The sequence below is a fragment of the Ursus arctos genome, unplaced genomic scaffold (assembly GCF_023065955.2).
Source record: "Ursus arctos isolate Adak ecotype North America unplaced genomic scaffold, UrsArc2.0 scaffold_16, whole genome shotgun sequence".
Taxonomy (NCBI): Eukaryota; Metazoa; Chordata; class Mammalia; order Carnivora; family Ursidae; genus Ursus; species Ursus arctos.
This window is the reverse complement of record NW_026622830.1, coordinates 37,295,793-37,317,303: the sequence shown is the minus strand read 5'-3', so window position 1 is coordinate 37,317,303 and position 21,511 is coordinate 37,295,793. Positions and strand designations below refer to the sequence as shown.

Sequence of the window (21,511 nt, the reverse complement as noted above, 5' to 3'; positions counted from 1 at the left end):
CACACCGTATGTACTGTTTTATGACCCTTTTTCAGTTCCCATATCAACCCACATTAAATCATTTAAGACATCATTTGAAATGGCTGCATATTACTTGCTTGTACATATGTAGTTAGCCAGTTCACTTTTTACTGTTGTTGTTTTCAAATTTCTTCTAGTATGAACCTAGTTAAGCATCTAAGAGATTAAGACTGCAGTTCGTCACTGATTGTTGCCTATGGGCAAATTAGTAGACGTGGAATCATTGGTTTAACGGTGTGTATTGCAATACCCTTCTCGAAGGGAGCCCCAGATTGCATGGAGCTTGAGGAGCTACAATAACTGGGGCACAAATGAAGAAAGGGTCATTTAACAGATGCACTGCATATTTTTCTGCCTTCTCTAAAGCCTGGATGACTGCTGAAGTCTGGGGCCCCTAGTCTGAAAGGCTTGAGCCCTGATGGGGTTTTTGCTGCCCCCACTCCCCACCCCCAGCAGCCAACAGCTCCCAGGGCCCTGGGAAGACTCTCCTCTCCTGTCCCTGGGACACTTAACTTTTGGCACAGCACAGTGCTTTGCCCCTGGCATTGTGCTGTGGACAGAACCAACGGCTGTCTTCTGGATTTGGCATCCCTGATGAGGTTAGGTGCGTTTTCATAGACCGTGAGCCCATCTGGAGAAGGCTATGTGTATTGTAAATATTTTCAATTTTCTGTATATCATGATGTTTTGCCATCTTAGAAAAATCTTTCTCGCAGCCCCTCCCTCGGTGAGAAAATTCTTAGAGATAGCAAAGGATAGGGCCAGAAACCTGTCCTTGATGTGCAGACTAACGAATCCAGAGTAACCTACCTACTCGACTTGGCCGGTGCATCCCAGGAGGCAATATTCCTCTGCCGTAATCATCCCAGGGCCAGGGCCATTGCCAAGTAACTGGTGACCCCTCCTAAAGCCTCCTCAAAGTTTTCAAATGAGCAATCCTAAACTGTTGACCTTGCCCTGCCTTGCCTTTCCCAAGGAAACCCCAGTAAAGGCTGTGGCGAAAGCAGTCCCTTCGGTTCCCGTTTTCTGCCTTCTGACCACCCTGGTGTCTTTCCTATGTGGCCTGGCAAGGTATGCTGTGCCTCTTGTCTCTAGGATCTGTGAGTATAAGAAACTTTGTTGTTCCCTGAACCTCTCCTCTGTCTCCCTTTGTGGCCACACCTGCTGACCATCTCATAAAATATAAACCACTATGGTGTAGGACCAGTCTTCAGGCTGTATGAAGCTGATTCTCTAGGCTTCCGGTCTTGAGTTGTGGGGATTAGTTGTCACTTGAGTGCTTTTGCCACAAGGATTCACAGCATTGGTATTTCCATTTTTGTTTTTTTAGCCTGAGGACCCCATAAGGAAGAGACACTGGGATTCACCCTTCTGCTCTAGAAGTTCCTAGAAAAGTAACCTTTAACCGGGGTGGATTTTAAACACTAGTACCATTTAAATACTGTCTAGAAATCAAAAGCTCTCTTTGTTCCAGGAGACTTCATATTTTTTTCTTCATCTCTCTCTTCCCCAACTTAAACATGACCCCAAAAAGTGCCGTCTAAGTCGTGAAGTAGGAGACAGACAGACGGCCAAGGTTAATATTTGTGTTTGGAAGCACGGTCCCTGTGGAACGGGCAGTAGCCCTTGAGCTGCCTCCAAGGTTTCTCTTAGCCAGTGTGTTGGCCAAACAGTCCTGCTCTTCATACACTTTTTACAGTTTGGGAGGGAACGGAGTGTTTTTATGGGAAGAGACCGACTAGGCTTTGAGGAGGCTGTGGCAGTGGTGGGGGTCAGCCCCCTGGGGTCCTGCTCCACATCTCCAGCTGCCCCCTTCCAACCTCTGGCAGAGTGAGGAGAACCCACCGGGTCTGGGGAAGCAGTGGAACTGATGGGGTTGGCTCAGCTAACAAACGCCCAGTGTTCCACCCACTCTGAATCCAGTGCCAAGGTCCATCCTCCAGAGACACTGACGGCTCTGTTCTGCGAGGCAGCAGCCTTGCGTCACTCCACTGGGGAAAGGTGCATGCTAGACCTCCCTCTTGCAAAACCTAGGTCCACTGGGAGCAGTGCCAGAGCCCTGCCATTAGATACAGGCAGGGCTGCTCGACTCAGGGGGGCAGCTCATTTTTCCATTGGCGCTCTGTGGAGGTCAAGGACACCTTAGATTCATTTGGGGAGGAACGACGGAGTGCGGCGTCAGCCCTTTGACATTGCCTCTTGAGTGGCCGTATGAGCCACCCGCCATTACCATCAGTGGATTCCAGTGCCCGAAGGCCGTGTGGGCCAGAAAATGCAGCTAAAGTGGAGAAAAAGTTGGCCAACAGAATTTCCTATGTTCTGCTTACTGCTTAAAAAACAAAACAAAACAAAACAAAAAAACCCTTATGCATACATATAAAGACCAAACAGAAATAAAAACAAAAATTTTAACTCCGGTTTCTTCATTTTCGGTTATACGATCATATGGTCTTTATAATAAAAAAGAAAAGTGGAAAGGAAACAATTTGAAAATTTTCACTAATTTTTCAAAGGCAGAATCAGGGAGGTTCATGTTTCCAGGAGTCCGGCCTGGTGAATGTGTATAAACACGCACGAGCCTGTGGAAGGTGATGGTGGATTAGGAGCGGGTGGGAACAGTCTGACTGGACTGCGTACCTGTGTGCGGCCTCACCTCCTTACATGGAATCCAGGACGGTAGACTCCTGGAAGACTTAGCGCCTCCCCTATGCCTCAAGCCAAAGAAATCTTGGAGGCCGCTGGGGCTGTTTCCTGGGCCTGCTGTAGCTCATTCATCATGTCCGCCCCTGAGTGAGCCTGGAGTGGGGTGAAGCCAGGGCCAGCACAGATGGAGAGGGGCCAGCAGCGCGGGCTAGGGGTATGGGGCACATGGAGACGACAAAGTCCCGGAAAGATGGGAGGAAAACAATGGATGCCCGAGAACTTGGCCTTAAGGGACATCCTCTCTCACACTGAGTATCAACCCTGTGGTCTAATCCTACCTTCACTTCCCAGGAGGTGGATGTTTCCACGTGTAGCAAGGAGATCACTGAGAGAATAAAGCTTCATTCCAGAAAACCTCCCCTGGGCACAGAGATCTCTACTGGCAGATCTTTTTCTTAAATTCTGAGAATCTCTGATTCTAAATGAAGGATCTCCCCCCATCTCTTCTATCCCAGCTTCCCATCCCATTATGTAGACAACTACCCCTTCCCTTTGCCTCTATTTGCTTAAATTAAGTATATCCATATATCAGGGCCTGGAAAGTCTGATTCTAAATGTTTTGTTGAAGGAAACTTTGGGTAAGAAAATCCAGTCTGGGCAGGTGTGTGTGTGTGTGTGTGTGTGTGTGTGTGTGTGTGTGTGTATTTTAGATACTGTAAACTTGAGACCATCCCAGACCTGCCCCTCTTCCAGTGATTCTGATTCCAGTGCCAATGTGTGGGGACTTTCCCCATAAACAAGCAAGCGATTATGTAACACCAGTTGGGTGTCCTGCCATTCAACTCAGTTCCGACACTGTGTACCCCAAGATGGCTTCAGATCCCACAGGCCAAGTCCCCCGACACTGTCACTTCACCTAACTTCATATACCAGTCAGAAGTCCAGGTTGTTACCTGTATTTCTATTGACTGGCTATAAATCAGAGGTTCACTTGATCCCCTCTTTGGGTTCAATTAATTTCTAGGGTAGCTCACAGAACTCAGGAAAGCAGTTTACTCACTAGGTTACCATTTTATTATTATGTAACTCAGAAATAGATGGGAGTGATGTGTAGGGCAATGTATGGGGAAAATGCATTGAGCTTCAGGCCCTCTCTGAGTGTGCCTCTCTTCCCAAATCTCCGTGTATTCACCAACCCGGAAGATCTCTGAATCCCATATTTTTTTTTTTTTTTTTTTACTTTTTAATGGAGGCTTCATTACATAGTCATGATTGATTAAATCATTAGCCATTGGTGATTGTTTGAACCTCAAGCCCCTCTCCCCCTGCCTGTGGGTCAGGGTGATGGGACTGAAAGTTTCAGTCCTTCTAATGACCTGGTTGGTTCTCCTGGCAACCAGTCCTCAGTCTTAGGTGGGGTCCAAAAGTCACTTCATTAACTTCACAGAAGGCACCGTATTACTTAGGAAATTCTAAGGGTTTTACAAGCTCTGCGCCAGAAATGGAGACAAAGTCCAAATACATATTTCTTATTATGACTCACAGCACCCCCACTTCCAGAGCCAGAGATCAAGACCAAGGGTACTTCCTGGCCTTCATAGATCATACTTCTCCCCCTTAGGATGAGATTCCTGTGAGTAACCATGACCAAAAAGTCCACTGAATACCAGAAAAGAGAATACTAAACACAGAGAGATGGAATCGGCCTGGGATTGGAGCAATAGAGAAAGGGGAGTAGAATGTCTCCTAGCAGAAGGGCTAAAAGTGAGAACATTCCTGAGTGGAGCAACCACATGGAAACATACAGAAGCTGGTGGGACCAACGGCAAGGCTGGCATGGCTCTCGTGGCAGCTCTGTGGAAACAGGGCTGCCCAGTTGGTCTTGGAAACCCTCCCAGGTTCTGGGTGCTGCAGGAATGGACTCTGTTGATTGGGATCCCAGATGCCTTTCTTCCTACAAGTTGGCTGCAACCATTGGCTGTTGGATGTGAGCAGGTGCTCTGCAAACAGGGGTCACAGAGGAAGGCAAAGGATGTTAAATGGAAGGAGGTGGAAGCACAACTCACTGAGGCCCGAGGGGAGCTAGAAGCCTGACCGGGAGGGCGCTGCATCTCAGGCTGGGGCTGGGCCTTCCTTAGATTGAGAGGACTTTCCTACTAACGAAGGAGGGCAGGAAGCACAGTTGCCTGGCTCAGTTCTGCTGCCCCCAGGCCAATAGGGAGAAACACATTAAAAGAAAGTGGATGGGGGCACCTGGGGGGCTCAGCGGTTAAGCGTCTGCCTTCGGCTCAGGGCGTGATCCCGGCGCTATGGGATCGAGCCCCACATCAGGCTCCTCCGCTGGGAGCCTGCTTCTTCCTCTCCCACTCCCCCTGCTTGTGTTCCCTCTCTCTCTGGCTGTCTCTACCTCTGTCGAATAAATAAATAAAATCTTTAAAAGAAAAAAAGAAAGAAAGAAAGAAAGAAAGAAAGAAAGAAAGAAAGAAAGAAAGAAAGAAAGTGGATGGATTCCTTTTGTCTGTCCCCTGGTCCAAGTGTGGTCTGGGGAGTCTCCTTGACTTTCGGATTCAGCAACTTTCACGTGGGTGCACGCTGAATTTAGCATTGTCTCTCGAGCCAGAAAGCAAGTACCTGAGGAATGAAGCCCAACAGAGCCGTTTTTCCAAGGCCAGACCGTGCCTCCCTCAGGCGCTGCTGAGCCTCTGCTCTCCCGGGAGAGTGGTGGAAGAGCACGGCCACAGCTTGTTTGGGTGGAAGTTCTGGCCTCCCCATGCGGGCCTCCAGGCATATCTGATACTGGCCTCCTGCCGGACCTCATTTAAGACCTCCGTGTGGGCGGCAAGGACTGGAAGTGGAATTTCTCACTTTCGCCACTCACACAGGAATGCCACCAAGCAGGACTCCGCCAGAGGTAAGGGGGGCCAGCGAAGGGGCATTCACCCCCATTGGCCGGGACCCTTCTCTGACCCTTCGGCAGCTCAGCATGTTGCAATATTTCCTCAGGAAAAGCTCCATCCTGGGAGACTTTGCCAGCAAAAGTGCATGAAAGCCATTTTTTTCTCTTCTCGAGACATTCCTTCCTGAGTCTCTGCCAGCCACGTCCTCAAGCTTCTCTTTGTCCACGCCCCAGATGGCCAGAAGTGACCCAAGCGGGGCGGGCACCCACCCTCCAACACGCGCACATCATCGGGGGCACCCTGTCAGGAGTATTTGACCCCCTCGTCCCTGTGTGTGATTTCATCAAACGGGACATTCCAAGGCCCTCTGCAACCTCTCGTGTCACCTGTGCAATCTCCAAGCTTGAAGGCAGAGAAAGCTTGAGCCAGATATTGGCAACCGAGGGCCAGGAGTCCCACGGATTCATCAGGCTGGAGCGTCCCCGATGTGCTGGTGAGGTGAACTTGCCCTGTCACCCTAGCAGGGCTGGGTAACACTGGTCATGCTCTTGACTTGCACAAGCTTGGCTGTCGGGCAGCTCCGGGGCAGCGCTGCAGGAAGAAGACTGTCTCCTTTCTTTGGAAGGGTAGACTCCAGTGCCCCGAGGGTCTGTCACGGACTCTGCTGCCTCTGTCCCAGGTTCCAGGTCCTCTCATCACAAAGCAATGCTCTGTCACAGCTCATCTCTAATACACGTGGCAGGCAGAACTGAGCCTTCTCTGGTCTGAAAGAAACATCCTGGAAATAGCTTAAAGTCAAAACAAATACAGAAACAAACAACCCATCCAGACCTGCAATCCGTTGCCCCACTGGAAAAACAAACACTGTCTGGGTTTTTGGGCAGCGAAGATTTGGGAAGGCCAGCCCACGTGTGTGGTTCCAGAATACTGGTTGAGTATTGTAATTGATTGCCAAAATGGCCGCAAATTCTTCCTAACTTTGCCGGTTACTTTGAAGGTCCTCCCCCATCAAAAGGCGAAGTCTGTTTCCTCACCTCTTGAACCTGGGCTGGCCTGTGACTTGCTTGGACTAAGAGAACGTGGCAGAAGCAAGCATTTGTCAGTTCTGAGTCTGAACCTCGAGGAGTGTTGCCCACTTTCTCTCACTCTCGTGACCACCACGTGAACAAGCCCAAGGTGACAGCCATGTGGCTAGTCATCCTATCGCCTCACCGACAGCCATTCGGCCACCGGACATGCAATTGTGGTCATTGCAAAGCCGGCCATCAGCAGACCCTCTCCCCGCCCTGCCACGTGATCACAGACACATGAGAGAGTTTGCCAAGTTAGCTCAGAGGAGAAGAGCCACCCAGTGCATCAAGGGCATTTTGAAAAATAATAAATGGCGATTGCTTTAAACCACTACGTTTTGGGGTGGTTCGTTAGGTAGCCAAAGCTAACTGATACAGCAACTCGGTCCATCATCAGGAGAAGAGTGAAGAGAAGGTGAGAGAAAGGGATTTCAGAGGAGGGGGTTGTCATGCCTCTTTGCTCAACCTTCCCATAGACACATCATGTCCTTCGCTTTATCACCAATTCTAATTTTACGGACAAAGATCAAATATGAGCACTTAAGGTGCATGAGGGACTTTGCCAGATTCCATAGCAGAGATAGCCCAGTGAGGAAATACCTGGGAACATCTTGGCCTAACGAACCAATAGTTACACTACGGGGGAAATTTGAGTATTTTCCTTCTTCCTTCCTTCCTTCCTTCCTTCCTTCCTTCCTTCCTTCCCTCCCTCCCTCCTTCCTTTTACTTTTTGCTTGCTTGTACTTCCTGATATTTTGGTAACAGACACATTTTGTGTTTTAATAATAAGAAAGACATTGATTAAGGGCTATTATTTTAAAACTGATCAAATAATAGACCTCAGCCTACTGTTTTCATATCGAGCATGATTCAAGAATGGCTCGATTACACATGTGTTGCCTGGTTTTGGTGCCTCCTTCTCTGCTCTCCCAAACTAAGCAGAAGATTAATGTTCATCATTGCTAAACGGTGGACAAGCTGCCACCTGTGACTTTGGGAAGACGAACTTATTTTGGGGAGTTGTTCTTTACCATACCCTCTGCAGATTGCCTTCGAGGCTGTTGTTCTCCACCAAAAGATCGCATCTAAGAAACAAACGAAGTTCTGAGATACAAGGAAACAAGTTCAAAATGGGCAATGGTCAAATATCGAACTTTGGTAGGCATGAGGTATGCAGCCAAAGTTTAAAATCAGAATTCTGGTCTCCGAGTCTAGGAGAAAAATCACCAACTGTTATTGACAAAGTGGCTGTAAGTAAATAAAGAAGGTGACAAATGACGGCACCAGGAGATGTTGCAATCTGCAGGATGTTACAGAGTAGCCGGCGTTGTCCTCGCCAGTGAGACCAGTTTTAGGGAAAGGGGGAAAATGTGGCTTGATTTACAGCTGATGATATCATGTGTCTAGTCACTGGAGATCAAAAGAAAGCTTGCCTGTAAAACACTGCTAATGAAATTGGAGGAAAGGGTAGGCTCTTCTCTTGGGTGTGTCAAAGGAAAGCTTTGCTCTCAATCAGGCCAGTAGGATGTGAATCATTGTACGTTCTCTGGGATGTGGTCGTGGCACGTGACCTCACGTTCAACTCCAGCAGCCCTAACTCTGCAGACGTATCAATTGTGTGTGATCGGTCCTTTTAACACCTAGTGATTTGGGGACCTAAAGGTTCTTTTCTTTTCCTACGATGTATGACTAGAGACTGCCTGGTACTTTGTTTTGTATTTTCTTAGAAAGTCCCTGTTGCACATGTATGCACGTGTGTGTGTGTGTGTGTGTGTGTGTGTGTGTGTGTGTGTTGGTGGTGCTAATGAGGGGATTGTGGAGAAGTGATTGACTTTCATATTCTCAGTGAGACCAGATTTTGAACAGCTCACCTGTGATGACTCAGTATTTTTTTTTCCCCTGAAAACAGAAACTAGTACTTGCAGGGTGAATGGATTGACATCTTCCTTAGATCACTCTGAGGAGTGCTGAGGGCGCTAGACATTCAGGCAAGTCCCAGAAGTGACCGTCATATTCTCTGCAGTAGGGAATTAGCACGAAGGGGGGCGAAACATCGGTAGCACGAAACCCTACTGAAAGGAAAATTCTACCGGATTCTGGCACCTGGAAGAAATTCATCATGGTAGAACTTACTATCCTGTGTCAGGGCAAATTCTTTCTTCAATACAGTGGAAACCACTGGCCTTGCTTCGCTCCCTTCTGTTAAGTTCCATGTGCCCGAATTTCCACAGAATTCCTGTCTTATAACACCAGAGAGGTGCTGAAGCGCTGTCAGAGCCACACTCAGAGCTTAACTGAATCACTCACGTTTCCTTTCCTTCTGGCCTCTGGTTACCGAAAACATTTGCTGAAAATTGCTGTCCCACTCAAGAACTGTCAAAGGTAATTGTGTTGCACAAAAGTTACCGAGAAGCATGAAGTAATATGGTTACCACCTGGCGACTGACTTCACAGAACCCGTCTGATGGGCCGCAGGGCTGGCACATGTGTGCACACCCGTTGCTGTCTGAAAACCACGACAGTGTAGATTTGTGAGGAAGACGTGTATCGGAGGCCTCTTAGTGGCAATTTACGATACAAATCCCTATGTAAAGGGCAGTTGTCAGGTCACCGAATCCAGTGAGGCCTGAGGTTCCGGGGGTGGCAGCGAGGGGGCAGATGGGGGAGAATTAAGGGCTTTGAGAATGGGGAGCAAGTAGCAGTAGTGACTTCAAAAAGCAAGGTCTGGCCTTGGCTATCCTCACCGCTGGCAATGACCTTGGTGTCTGAGAAAATGAAAATCAGAGACTCAGGAGGTTGGAGGCGGGGCTCGAGAGTCGGAGTCTCCCCACCTTTGCCTCTGGCCTAATCTGCGCTGGTCCAGAGGGGCAGGAATCTCTTCTCCTCTTAAGATTTCCCAGAGAAGGAAATCCTCCTCATTCTTGATAGCCATTTTCCGAGGCTCCTGTCCTCCTCGAGATGGCTTTGCCTTAACTTGAACTTAGAAGACCCCAAGAAACTCTCCAAAAACAGGTGCCTCTATTCATATGGCAAAAACCTCGCTAAGCCCCTAAATCCACTCATGGGTTTCCTTGGGAGCATGTAGTTCTGTCTGAAACTGTCTTTTTGAGTCTGAAACCGTGACTGTGTGGCTGTGAGTCCAGTGTCTGCTAATCCGATCGTCAGGGTGTGGCTCAGAAAAGACGCACAGGAACTAGGACTTTCCAGCTGTGGGGTGGGGGTCCCCCTTGCAACGATTCTGACGTCCTTATACAATCAGCCAGTATGAGGAGGACTTGCTCTTTTTATCTTTGGTGATATTCAGAGTTGAGCTTTTGAGGTACAAATAAGTTCTCGCTTCCCAGGCAGTCTCTAAATTGAAACCAGGGATGGCTGCATAGTTCGTGGGGCTCAGCACACACTGAAAATTCTCAAAGAGCAGAAAAGTAGCTTTTCTCCTCTCTTTGGTGACCTCTCTCTCTCAACCTCCCATGGTATTTTTTTTATTTGCTGTTCTAATGTCACGCTCCCTCAAGCAGGGGGAGACAGGCGGGCTGAATACAGACCTTCACAAGCACCCAGAGCGCAGCCTGGCCACCAAGTGTGTGAGGTGTGCACGACCCACACCCAGTCGTCCCTGTACCTGTACCAGCCCGCCGGGGGCAGAGGCCACAGGAGCCTCTTGGTGGGGTCAGGGAACAGGTGGCCGAGAACGCATGCCAGGGAGGTGAGGGGGTGGCAGGCAGCAGCGCTGGGCAGGCACCATCGTCCTGTGGGACGTCATGCACAATACACAAATTCAAAGATAAAACCACTGAGGTGTTAAAAATGGTGACCACAGCATGAATTCCAAGTGTGAGTCTCCCTTCTGAGTTCAGGACCCTCTGTGCTTTCACGGGTCCTGGTTGAAGCTTATTTTCTCTCATGATTTCAAAAGCATGATGTGACTCACTGGCCATCTGAAATCTTATGGCTGGAGTCTTCTTTCCTAATGAACTTTTGATTCCCATTCTCTTCTGTGCAATCTGTTACTAATTCCTGGAGCTTTTAGGATCTTCTCTTTAACTCTTCTCCTCAGAGATGTCTCACTTCTGCACCTTAGTGTTAATTTTTCATCATTTATTGTCTAGAGCCCTCAGAGAACCCTTCCAATCTGGAAACCAGTGTCTTCTGTTCTGGGGAATTGTCTTGCATTGTTTCCTCAGTAATTTCTCTCTTCGATTTTTTTTTCTTTTTGTCTCCTTGCCACTCCTGCTGGTGGACGTTGGGTCAGTTCCCTAATTTGCTTTCTTTTCCTAGTTTCTATCTCCTTGATCTTTGCCTCGACTTTGTCACCTGTCAATGAAATTAGTAAAATTTCTGCAATCTTTTTTTTCATTTTCAAAGGCTTTTTTTCCTCTTTAATTATTCATTTTTCATAGCAAACTGTTCTTATTTGGATGCAGTATCTTTTCGTATGTATTTGAGAATACTAATAATATTTTCAATCTTTTTATTCATTCCTACTTAATTCTGTTCCTCTCTCTGCCCTTCGATTTTTGTTCCTATTCTTTCATGTTGGGGACTTATCATAATATCTGGTGATATGTTTATGTGGCATAAAAAATATTTGGCCTTTGTCCCATTTTCCTGGCACACAACTCTTAAAGGCCTTGGGATCTCCTGATGGAGCAGAGGTCTTTGGTATGCTAATGGGATGACCTTTGGTTGAGGGGCTCCTAGATAGCTTCAAGATGGTAGCTGGTCTCCAGAAAGATCCAGCCATGATTAGAAATTTAGGACACTCAGCTCAACCCCCTGACTTCTGGGGAGAGGTGAGGGGCTCGAGATGGAGTTGAATCGCCAATGGCCAATGATTTAATCAATTGGGTCTATGTAATGAAAATTCCATAAAACCCCCTAAACCGCAAGGTTCAGGGAGCTTCTGGGTGGGTGAACACATGAAGGTGCTGGGAAGGTGGTGCCTGGAGGGGGCTTGGAAGCTTTATGACCCTCCCACCACACCCTGCCCCATGCATCTCTTCCATTTGGCTGTTCCTGAGTTGTATCCTCTATAGTAAACTGGTAATAGTAAGTAAAGCTTTCCCGAGTTCTGCGAATTGTTCCAGCAAATTATTAAACCTAAGGAGGGGGTTGAGGGAAGCCCCAATTTTTAGCTGGTGGGTCAGTAGTACAGGTGGCCTGAGACTTGTGATGAGCACCTAAAGTGGGCCAGTCTTGTGGGACTGAACCCTTTAATGTGTAGGATCTGACACTAACTCAGTAGACAGTGTCAGAACCGAATTGAGTTATTGGACACCCAGCTGGTGTCAGAGTGTTGGAGAAATGGTGTTGGAAAAGACACTATGTTTTTGAAGCCAGGAGGGAAGAAAGCCTCTCAGTCTACTCAAAAGTGAGGCACTATGATGGGATGCACTAAGACCATGGACCGGGACGTTTTACCGTGGGGGGGGGGGGGGGTCAGGGAATGAATTCTCAGTTCATCGAAGAACTCCAAAATGTCACTAGTTGAAGGTCTTTTCTCTGAACTGTTTAGAGGGGAACCTAGATCTCCTGCCAGGATGGATGTTTATGTGTGTGCGCACGCGTGTGTAGGTGAGAGTAGTTCTGGAAACAGCACGGGGAAGGAGGATTGGGGGATCCACGGTATGACATTAGACCTGTCTTCACCCGCTCCCCAAGTCCAGTTACTCCGAAGAATCAACTGCCAGCTTCCTGTTAGGACCCGAGGGAAGGGCTATTGCCTGAAGGTGCACAGGGGCGAGGAGACCTGATGGCTCAACCACGTTAACGGGCAAACTTCCAACAAACAAGGGGCTTTACTCTCACCTTTTTTGGGAAATTTTGCGGCTTATAAACACTGAGCAACTCAGAGTTTCTTCAGGGTGAAGCAGCCCTGTCCCCACTTGTCTGCAAGCAATTGGCTTCCTCCTTTCTTCATTTGCCAAGGTAATTACCATTCTTTCATTCATCTCTCACCTTCCAAAAATTTGTTGAAAGCATTTACGGCAAATTGTCTCTCATTCTCTTTGACCTTGTTGATTAATTTGTTTTTAAAAATTCCTCAGCTGTCATTATAGTGAAATTTGGGTGGGAAGAAAAAGTAGTCATGGTCCAGTATTTTTAAACAGAAGTATCCTTTGGAAATCTTAATTTTTATTGGGGTCCAAACCCATGCACTCTCTTTTAGGCAAATCCCTGCTGTTTACTAAGTAAACAGTAAACAATCTAGAGAAACAGCAAGTTTCCGTCTGTATCTCATAGCCCATGCTTATTTATTTAAATACAATTCAAATAATCCTGGTTATTTAATATTCTAGCTTTTAGTAGGGTAGAGGCAGAATTTTAGTAGTAAGTTAGATACGAAAGTGGCAAGAGTCCTATATGCTGATAGTATCAAGACTGGCTCGCAGACCAAAAGGTGGCAGAAAACTCATAATAACAAGTGAAAAGAATGCATAACAGTAGGACAGTTTATACAGGTACAAAGAGTCCTACGCATTTCAAAATGCATTGCTGCAATTAAGTATAATGCTGATGCCATCTTCCTATTACAAAACTTTCTATGGCTCCCCATTGTCTGTAGATCCAAGTCTAAATGTCCTCTCACTGTTCCATCTATTCCCAAACCCGTGACCTGAGGTGCGGCTTTGGTAGGTAATGAAGTCGCGATGGTGGGGCACTTGTGGATGGGATTAGTGCCCTTGTAAGAAGAGGCTGGGAGTGAGCTAGCCCACTTTCCACCATGAGAAAATACAGGATGTTGGGCAGAGAACCCAACCGCGCTGGCCCCTGACCTGGGACTTCCAGCCCCTAGAACTGTGAGAAATGATACCTGACAGTTACGTCTGTTATATATCTGATATATGTACATACGAGGCTGCGGTATATTTGGTCTAGCAGCCCGAACTGACCAAGACAGCCTTTACTCTTGGCATAATGCCTTGCCAGTAAATGTTCCTGAATTGCAAGTATGATCATTGATGTTTGACATCATAATCTTTAGTCCTCAAGGACAGGTCAACCAGGAATCTGTACACCTCATTTAAAAAGAAAGCAAATGTGTGATGCATTTTTAAAAGATTTCAAAAATAACAAACAAAAAAAGAAAAAGAGAAAAGCAAAAAAGAATGCCATATAATGAAATCATAGAGTATGTGATGTTTTGAGACTGGCTTTTTTCCTTAGTATAATGCCCTTAAAAATAATAAAAATAAAACAAGAAATAAATTTGTATGATATATGAAAGAAATATTACCTTTAATTTATCATAAACTTTATTCTTGTTGATAGAACAGTGAGGCACTATTTTTCACATGGACAACAATCTTATCATACCACTAACCTGCTCAAGTTTGAACATTATACTTACATATGGAATATCAACTATGTCTTTTTAAAGGGAGGCAGTGTAAAGGGATTGTGGCAGGTAGGAAAAAAAGTGAATGTTTTTATTTCAGCATGTTTTGGAGAGCAGCTCCATGTTCCTTGACGTAACTGACCTGTTCCCAAAATATTTGGGATCAAACCTTATCTTGCTATTGACTCATGTTGTAATTTCAAGGTGCTTTTATCTTTGCTTTGGATTGATCATTGATTAGGTGTGACTCCTGACACATTTGCTTTACATTTTTCTCGCCTCCCCTGTCAAGTGGTTAATGATCTCAAAACGCCACACTGGATTCCGTGGATTTCCCAGGAAGTTAATGTGGGTAGAACAATAAAACAAATTTAAAAACGGACGATCACCTTAGTGGTGATTTCTACACATATCTACCAGGCCAGCTTCATGGGTGTGTGAGCTGGGCGGTTGCATGGGCCCGTGCTCAGTAGGGCCCCAGGCTTGGTTGAATGCTCTGCTGTTGCTATCTTGACATTCTTAATAATTTTTTCTTACGTTGCATAAGTGAAGTCTGACAGGGCAACGGAGCACGCATATGAGCTGAGATGTATATAATATGTGGGTCTGCTGTTCTTTGCTGCCCACTTGTAGTTAGTGTTCACAGTGGCGCATGAGTATAGAACTCTGGTAGACCAACGACGCATGGGAATTCAGCACAATTCAAAGCACGTATGTGTACAACATACAAAGCAAGCTATAGTATCAATAGCCCTGGGAGGCCACATTTTCTGTTCAAACCAGACTTGCTTTGAATGCGGGAAGAAGAGGACATTGTAAGAAACATGAATGATCAAGAAACCTTATCATATCCTATATTAGCCAACCTTGGATGCTGGCAATCACACAGAAGGAAAGAGAAAGATTGGACAATGAATCGTTCCTTTCCTTTCAGTCCTTCCTAACTCATCCGTAAGCGCAAAATAGAGACTGGTTGGTAGAATGTGTGTGTGTGAAGAAATAAGATAAAAACACTTGATTTGGCTTTGTGCAGCATTTCCACTGTTCTGGTAACAACAAAACACATAAGCATGTATGAGTTATGGTATACAAATTGTGTAATTTTGGTGATTCCTTACACAAGTTAAACACTCTATATTTTCATTTAAAACTGGTATTACACAATATAAGGATGAATGGTAAAATTCATGCTAATAACTTAAATTTTACACACACACACACACATTTACTTAGAATAACGTTAAACAGAAAATAGAAAAACACCATGACAAGCCAAGAGGGGAAAAAGCTTCACAAATTATCAAACTCACCCAAGATAAAATAGGTACCTGAATAGTCCTACAACTAAATAAATTGAATGCATAATTTCAAAGCTTCCACTAAAGAAAATTCTAGGCTTGGATTTTCTCACTGGCATATTCTACTAATTATCTTAAGAAGACATACTACTAATGCTGTATAATCTCCTCCAGGAAATAAAGGAGGAGGCAACATTTCTTCCTTCCTTCCTCCCTTCTTCTTCCTTCCTTCCTTCCTTCCCTTTTTTAGAGAGAGGGAGGAAAGGAGGGGCCGAGGGAGAGGGAGAGAGAGAGAATCTTAAGCAGGCTCCATGCTCAGTGCGAAGCCAATGTGGCGCTTGATCTCAAAACCCTGAGATCATGACCTGAGTCAAAATTAAGAGTTAGATGCTTAACTGACTGAGCCATCCAGGCATCCCAAGAGGCAACATTTCCAATTTCATTTTATGGGGCCTGATTTATCCTGATACCAAAATCAATGACACTGAAAGAAATGAAAACTATAGACCAATATCCCTCATGAATACAGATACAAAAATCCACAACAAAATGTTAGAAAATAAAATTTAACAGTGCATAAAACCAAGAGGGGCTTATCTAGCACATGTAAGGCTGATTCAATATTCAACAATTAATCAATATAATCCAGCATATTAACGGTTGAAAGAAGAGAAACCATACGATCGTATAATAGATACAGAAAAAACATTTGACAAAATTTAACATTCATTCATGATAAAAATTCTCAACAAATAAGGAATAAAACAAACATCCCCAACTTAAGAATGATATTTTACAAAAATCCTAACATCATACCAACATCACACTTCACAGTTAAAGACTGAATGTCTCCTCTCTAGGACTGGGAGCAAAGCAAGAAGTCTACTTATTGTTCATACTCTGCTTTATACCGGAAGTCCTAGCCATTGCAATAGCACAAACAAGAAATAAGAGGCATTCTGATTGAAGAGGAAAATATAAAACTGTCCTTATTTGCAGGTGACACAATTGTTTATGTATAAAATCTCAAGGAATTTCTAAAAAAAAAAAAAAAACAAACTTCATAGGACTAATAGTGAGTTTAACAAGGTTACAGGATACAAAGTAGACAAAATCAGTTGTTTTTCTATATACCAGCAGTGGATGACTGAAGCTGAATTTTTTAGAGGTATGATTATTGTATCACTTTGCTAGGACTGCCATAACAAAGTACCACAGACCAGATGGCTTAACTAACAGAAACGTTTTTTTTGCAGTTCTAGAGGCCAAAGTCTGAGATAAAGGTTTTGGCACAGCTGGTTTCTTCTGAGGCCTCTTGCCTTGGCTTGGGGATGGTCATCTACCTGTGTCCTCGTGTGGTCTCCTCTTCCTATAAGGACACCAGCCATATTGGATTAGGGCTCACCTTCATGACCTCATTTTAACTTAATTATATCTTTAAAGACCCTACCTCTAAATATAGTCCTATTCTGAGGCACTGAGGACTTCAACACATGAATATCGGGGATGGGGGTATACAATTCAGATCATTAACAATAGCTAATTGTTATGAAATAAGGTATTGCTAAAAATGAAATACTTCATTTATAGATCTAAAAAAATGTACAGAATCTGTATGCTGAAGACTTTAAAGTGTCGTGAAGGAAATCAAAGATATCTTATATGAATGGGGGAAACATACCATGTTTATGGATTTTTTTTTTTTTTTAGATTTTATTTTTATTTATTCAACAGAGATAGACACAGCCAGCGAGAGAGGGAACACAAGCAGGGGGAGTGGGAGAGGAAGAAGCGGGCTCCTAGCAGAGGAGCCTGATGTGGGGCTCGATCCCATAACGCCGGGATCACGCCCTGAGCCGAAGGCAGACGCTTAACCGCTGTGCCACCCAGGCGCCCCCATGTTTATGGATTATTATGCAATTAAACATAGTAATATGTTGAATTGACCCACATTGACCTATAGATTTAAGGCAATTTCAACCAAAATGCTCTCAGGATTTTTTGTAGATAAGAACAAGCTCTTTCCAAAATGTATATGGAAAATGAAAGGAATTAGAATAGCCAGAACCAGTTTGAAAAAGAAGTCGGTGAACTCTACCTGACTTAAAGACTTGCCTTAAAGCTATAGTAAGTAAGACTGGGAAGTATTAGGGAAGGGATATGCTTAGCTATCAACAAAGCAGAATAAAGCATCCAGAAAAAGACCCACACAAGTAAAATCAACTTATTATTGACAAAATTGTAAAGATAAATAAAAGGAGAGATGATGTTTTTTTCAACAAATGGTGTTGGAATAATTGGACATCCTATGCAAAAAGGTGAACCTTGACCTCAGCCTCACACTTTATACAAAAACTAACACAGAGAGAATCACAGATCTAAAAACAAAATGCAAAACTGTATCAAATTTTAAAAAGTGAGAATCTTCCTGACTTGGGGTTTCACAAAGACATCTTAGATATGACAGCGAAAGTAAAGTAGATAAAAGAAAAATATTGATAAATTAGAATTCATCAAAATTAATCACTTTTGCTGTGCAAAAGACAGTCCTGAGGAAAGGAAAAGAAAAAACTAGTCTGAGGGGAAATATCTGAAAGACTCCTATCTGACGAACAACCTGTATCCAACCTGTATCTCTCCAAACTCAACAGTAACAACACAACTCAGTTTTAAAAATAAGCAAAAAATTTAGATATTCCATTAAAGAGGATATGTGGAAGGCAAGTAAACACATGAAAAGATGTTCAGTGTCATTAACTATTAAGGAAATTCAAACGAAGAACATAATGAAATTCTACTATCTACCTATTCAAATGACTCAAATAAAAAAGCATACTGACAATACCAAGAGAACGGGTGGCAACTAAAATGCTCATACGTTGCTGATGGAAATTCAAAACAGTCCAGCTATTTGGTATTTTCTTAAAAAGTCAAACACATACTTACCATATGACCCAGCTATCCCACTCCTAGATATTAATCCTAAAGAAATGAAATCTCATGTGCACACAAAAACCTGTGCATAAATGTTTATGGCAGCTCTTTTCATAATTGCCCAAAACTAGAAACAAAAGTCCTTTATAGGTGATAGATAAACAAACTGTGGCATATTCATACACTGGATTGCTACTCAGCAAAAAAAAAAAAAAAAAAAAAAAAAAAGAACCATTCACACATACACACAACAACAGCAACAGTAACAACTTGGGTAAACCTCAGAGGCATTATGTCTAGTGAAAGAAGCCATTTACAAAAGATACTATAGTGTACGTTTCTAGTTACATGACATTTCAAAAAGATAAAACTCTAGTGATCAGTGCTTGCTGGGGGTCAGTAGGATGGGGTGGAGGTGTGACTACAACAGTAATAAGAGAGAGTTTTGGGGGGGTTGATGAAACTGTTTTATTATCCATAATGGTTTTTTTTTTTATCCATAAAGAAGCCTCCATTTCAAACTGCGGGGTTAAAGAACAAGGTTTTCTTTCAAGGTGAGTACTCTTCTTTCAAGAACTTTTAATAATCAGCTCTATGCTTAGTTCATGGCATGAACATGAAAAATCATGCCCAAATCGATGAATCCAGTTCCTCAAATGGGAATTACGAATGAATACATATTACCCACATATCAGTATTTTCATGCTGGTAGGATTTACTGAAGAGCTGATCATTTTGGATCTGGCTTTCTCCTGAAGCGACCTTTGCCTTCTGAAGGCAGCAGAGGGATTTTGGTCATGGCCAAGTCTTTGGGGACGGACAACCAGATGACTGTTCCAGGAAACAGGTTGGGGTGCAGAAAGTCATATAATCAGCCATGTCCCTTATTACCTTTCTTATAGCAGAAGCTGTGAGCTCTCTGATGACATCGAATCCCTGCTCTTTTCTGCTTTGTTTGGAACTCAGAGCGACAGGTTTCTCCCCATTTTATTTATGGAGACAGGTATTAGAAGAGCAAGCAAGCAAACAAGAGTTCTAAGCAAATACATCTTAAGCACGAGGTCTGCACGTGTTGCAGATTTTCTTTCCTCCACTTTTCATGCCCAAATTCGTTTTCAGAAGGGACCAGAGACCTCTAACCCCTTGCTAAGAACAAAAGATAATAATCTCAGTTGTGGTATCACATGTGTTTCCCATGAGAAGGGAGATTCTCCAGGGAGACCCCCCCCCCATTTGTGGGACTGTCCTGTGGGCACCCCCTGGTGGTCACTTAGGTGGAATGTCTCTCTGTTCCCGGCCTCTAGAAAGAAGCTCCCCGGCTGGAACACTTCTATAAAACAAATGGAAACATTCTGATTTCTTTCTTTGGGGCGGCAGGAAATAGCTGGACGGCAAGAGAAGAAGGAGCAGAAAAGAAACAAAGTATTTTCTGACCAAATGATGTTAAAATGTAGTCATCAGGGCTAGGAGTCCTTGTGTTTTCCGCTGCTTGAGCAAATCTCTTTGCCCCTCCCTGCGCTTTAGTTTTCTCATCTGGAAAATAAGAAATTTAAACTAGGTTATTTCTAAGGGTGCTTTAAACTTATCTGTTATCCAATATATGTATGTTTAGTAAGTGTCTCCTACAGATGTGTTGGAAGCCATTTCTGCTCCCTGACTTGCCACCAGCCCTGAGAAGAGATTGATACCTGGGAAATCGAAGACAATGTGAAGACATCTTGTAGGCATCTTTTTGCTCTCCATCACCTAGCCCTTTCCACCTGTGGAAGGGAAAGCATCTTGAATATTTGAAATAGATGATAACAATTAGGGCACAATCAAAGCCAGCTGAAACTTCATTTCTTCCAAGAGGCTGTCATCCAGTCACAGCTAAAATCCACCCAGTCTTCAGAATAACATAAGGATGCACATTTAAAGATTTTAAATAAATTTTATTTATTTATTCGACAGAGATAGAGACAGCCAGCGAGACAGGGAACACAAGCAGGGGGAGTGGGAGAGGAAGAAGCAGGCTCATAGAGGAAGAGCCTGACGTGGGGCTCGATCCCGTAACGCCGGGATCACGCCCTGAGCCGCAGGCAGACGCTTAACCGCTGTGCCACCCAGGCGCCCCAAGGCTGCACATTTAAATCCTACACTCCTGATAAAAATGTAGGTAAGACCCTCTTTCCACACTTTTGGGTCCTGCTTGTCATTTTAAGGTTTCATAAGTCCTGAGGCCGAAGGTCGTATTTTAAAAATACACCTCACATTTAGTTATGTCTTCCAGATAATGAGGCAATTGATCCCTACAGAGTCCTGTATATTTTTAAGCAACTCAGTTGCTTACTGGTAGTTGGGGATATGAAAGAGAACACCCATGAGGACATGTTTTGCAAGGGGCCACACAAGCATGCATGTGCGAGTGTTAATGAAGCTGATTCACAGCCAGATCCCAGAAATGTACCTGAAAGTTGCAACATTTTCCTACAGAACATCAAGCAATTACTTCTCATGTTTCTTGGCTTAAAATTAGAATTCCTCTGTAGTGCACATTGTCCTTATTAGGAGGAAGATACATAGCATTTCTTAGAGAAAAACACATCCTGAAAGTGACGAACTGACTACACTGAAATCCAGAAAGACTCACAAGAAATACTGCATTTCCCATCAGTTTGGCTATGAAAAAATAAATTCTGCTGGGAGAAGAGGACAGAAAGAGGTTTGTTCATTCTCCCAGAAGGAAGCCTCCATTCCAAGCTGCTGGCACTGAAGAACAAGGTTTCCTTTCAAGGTGAACGTTAAATACTCTTCTTTTAAAAATGTCTTTTAATAATCCACTTGAGGGGTGCCTGGGTGGCTCAGTCGGTTAAGCATCTGCCTTCGGCTCAGGTCACGATCTCGGGGTCCTGGGACTGAGACCAGCGTCAGGCTCCCTGCTCAGTGGGGAGTCTGGTTCTCCCCCTCTCTCTGCCTCTGAACCCTGCACGCCCCCCCATGATAAGATAAGATAAGATAAGATAAGATAAGATAAGATAAAATCAACTTGAGGAGCAGTCCCTGGCTTGTATAAGAAAAACCAGGTCTAAACTGATGAACCCAACTTATCAAATGGGAGTAATAATCATAAGGTATTTATAAAGGTTAACTAAGATAATAGGTATTTTAAATGCCTAACAAAATAAATGATCAGGAAGTCTTAGGTCCTTATGAGCCCTACCATGTCTGTGTTTTTGGGAATAAAGGATAGATACAAGGATCTCAGCTGCATTAGGAAAAAAAAAAGCGGTGCTGAGCTCTCTCTATGGTAAGGCACTGGAGGGTGACCCT

General features: G+C 44.3%; 1 long non-coding RNA gene across 1 annotated transcript; it reads right to left on the bottom strand.

The window, feature by feature from the left end:
• Positions 1–3,715: 3,715 nt before the first annotated feature.
• Positions 3,716–6,819, bottom strand: LOC130543793 (uncharacterized). The gene is made up of 2 exons (XR_008959407.1): positions 6,596–6,819; positions 3,716–6,339 (listed from the first exon to the last, which is right to left on the bottom strand). It is a non-coding gene; the product is annotated as an uncharacterized LOC130543793 (long non-coding RNA).
• Positions 6,820–21,511: the final 14,692 nt, after the last annotated feature.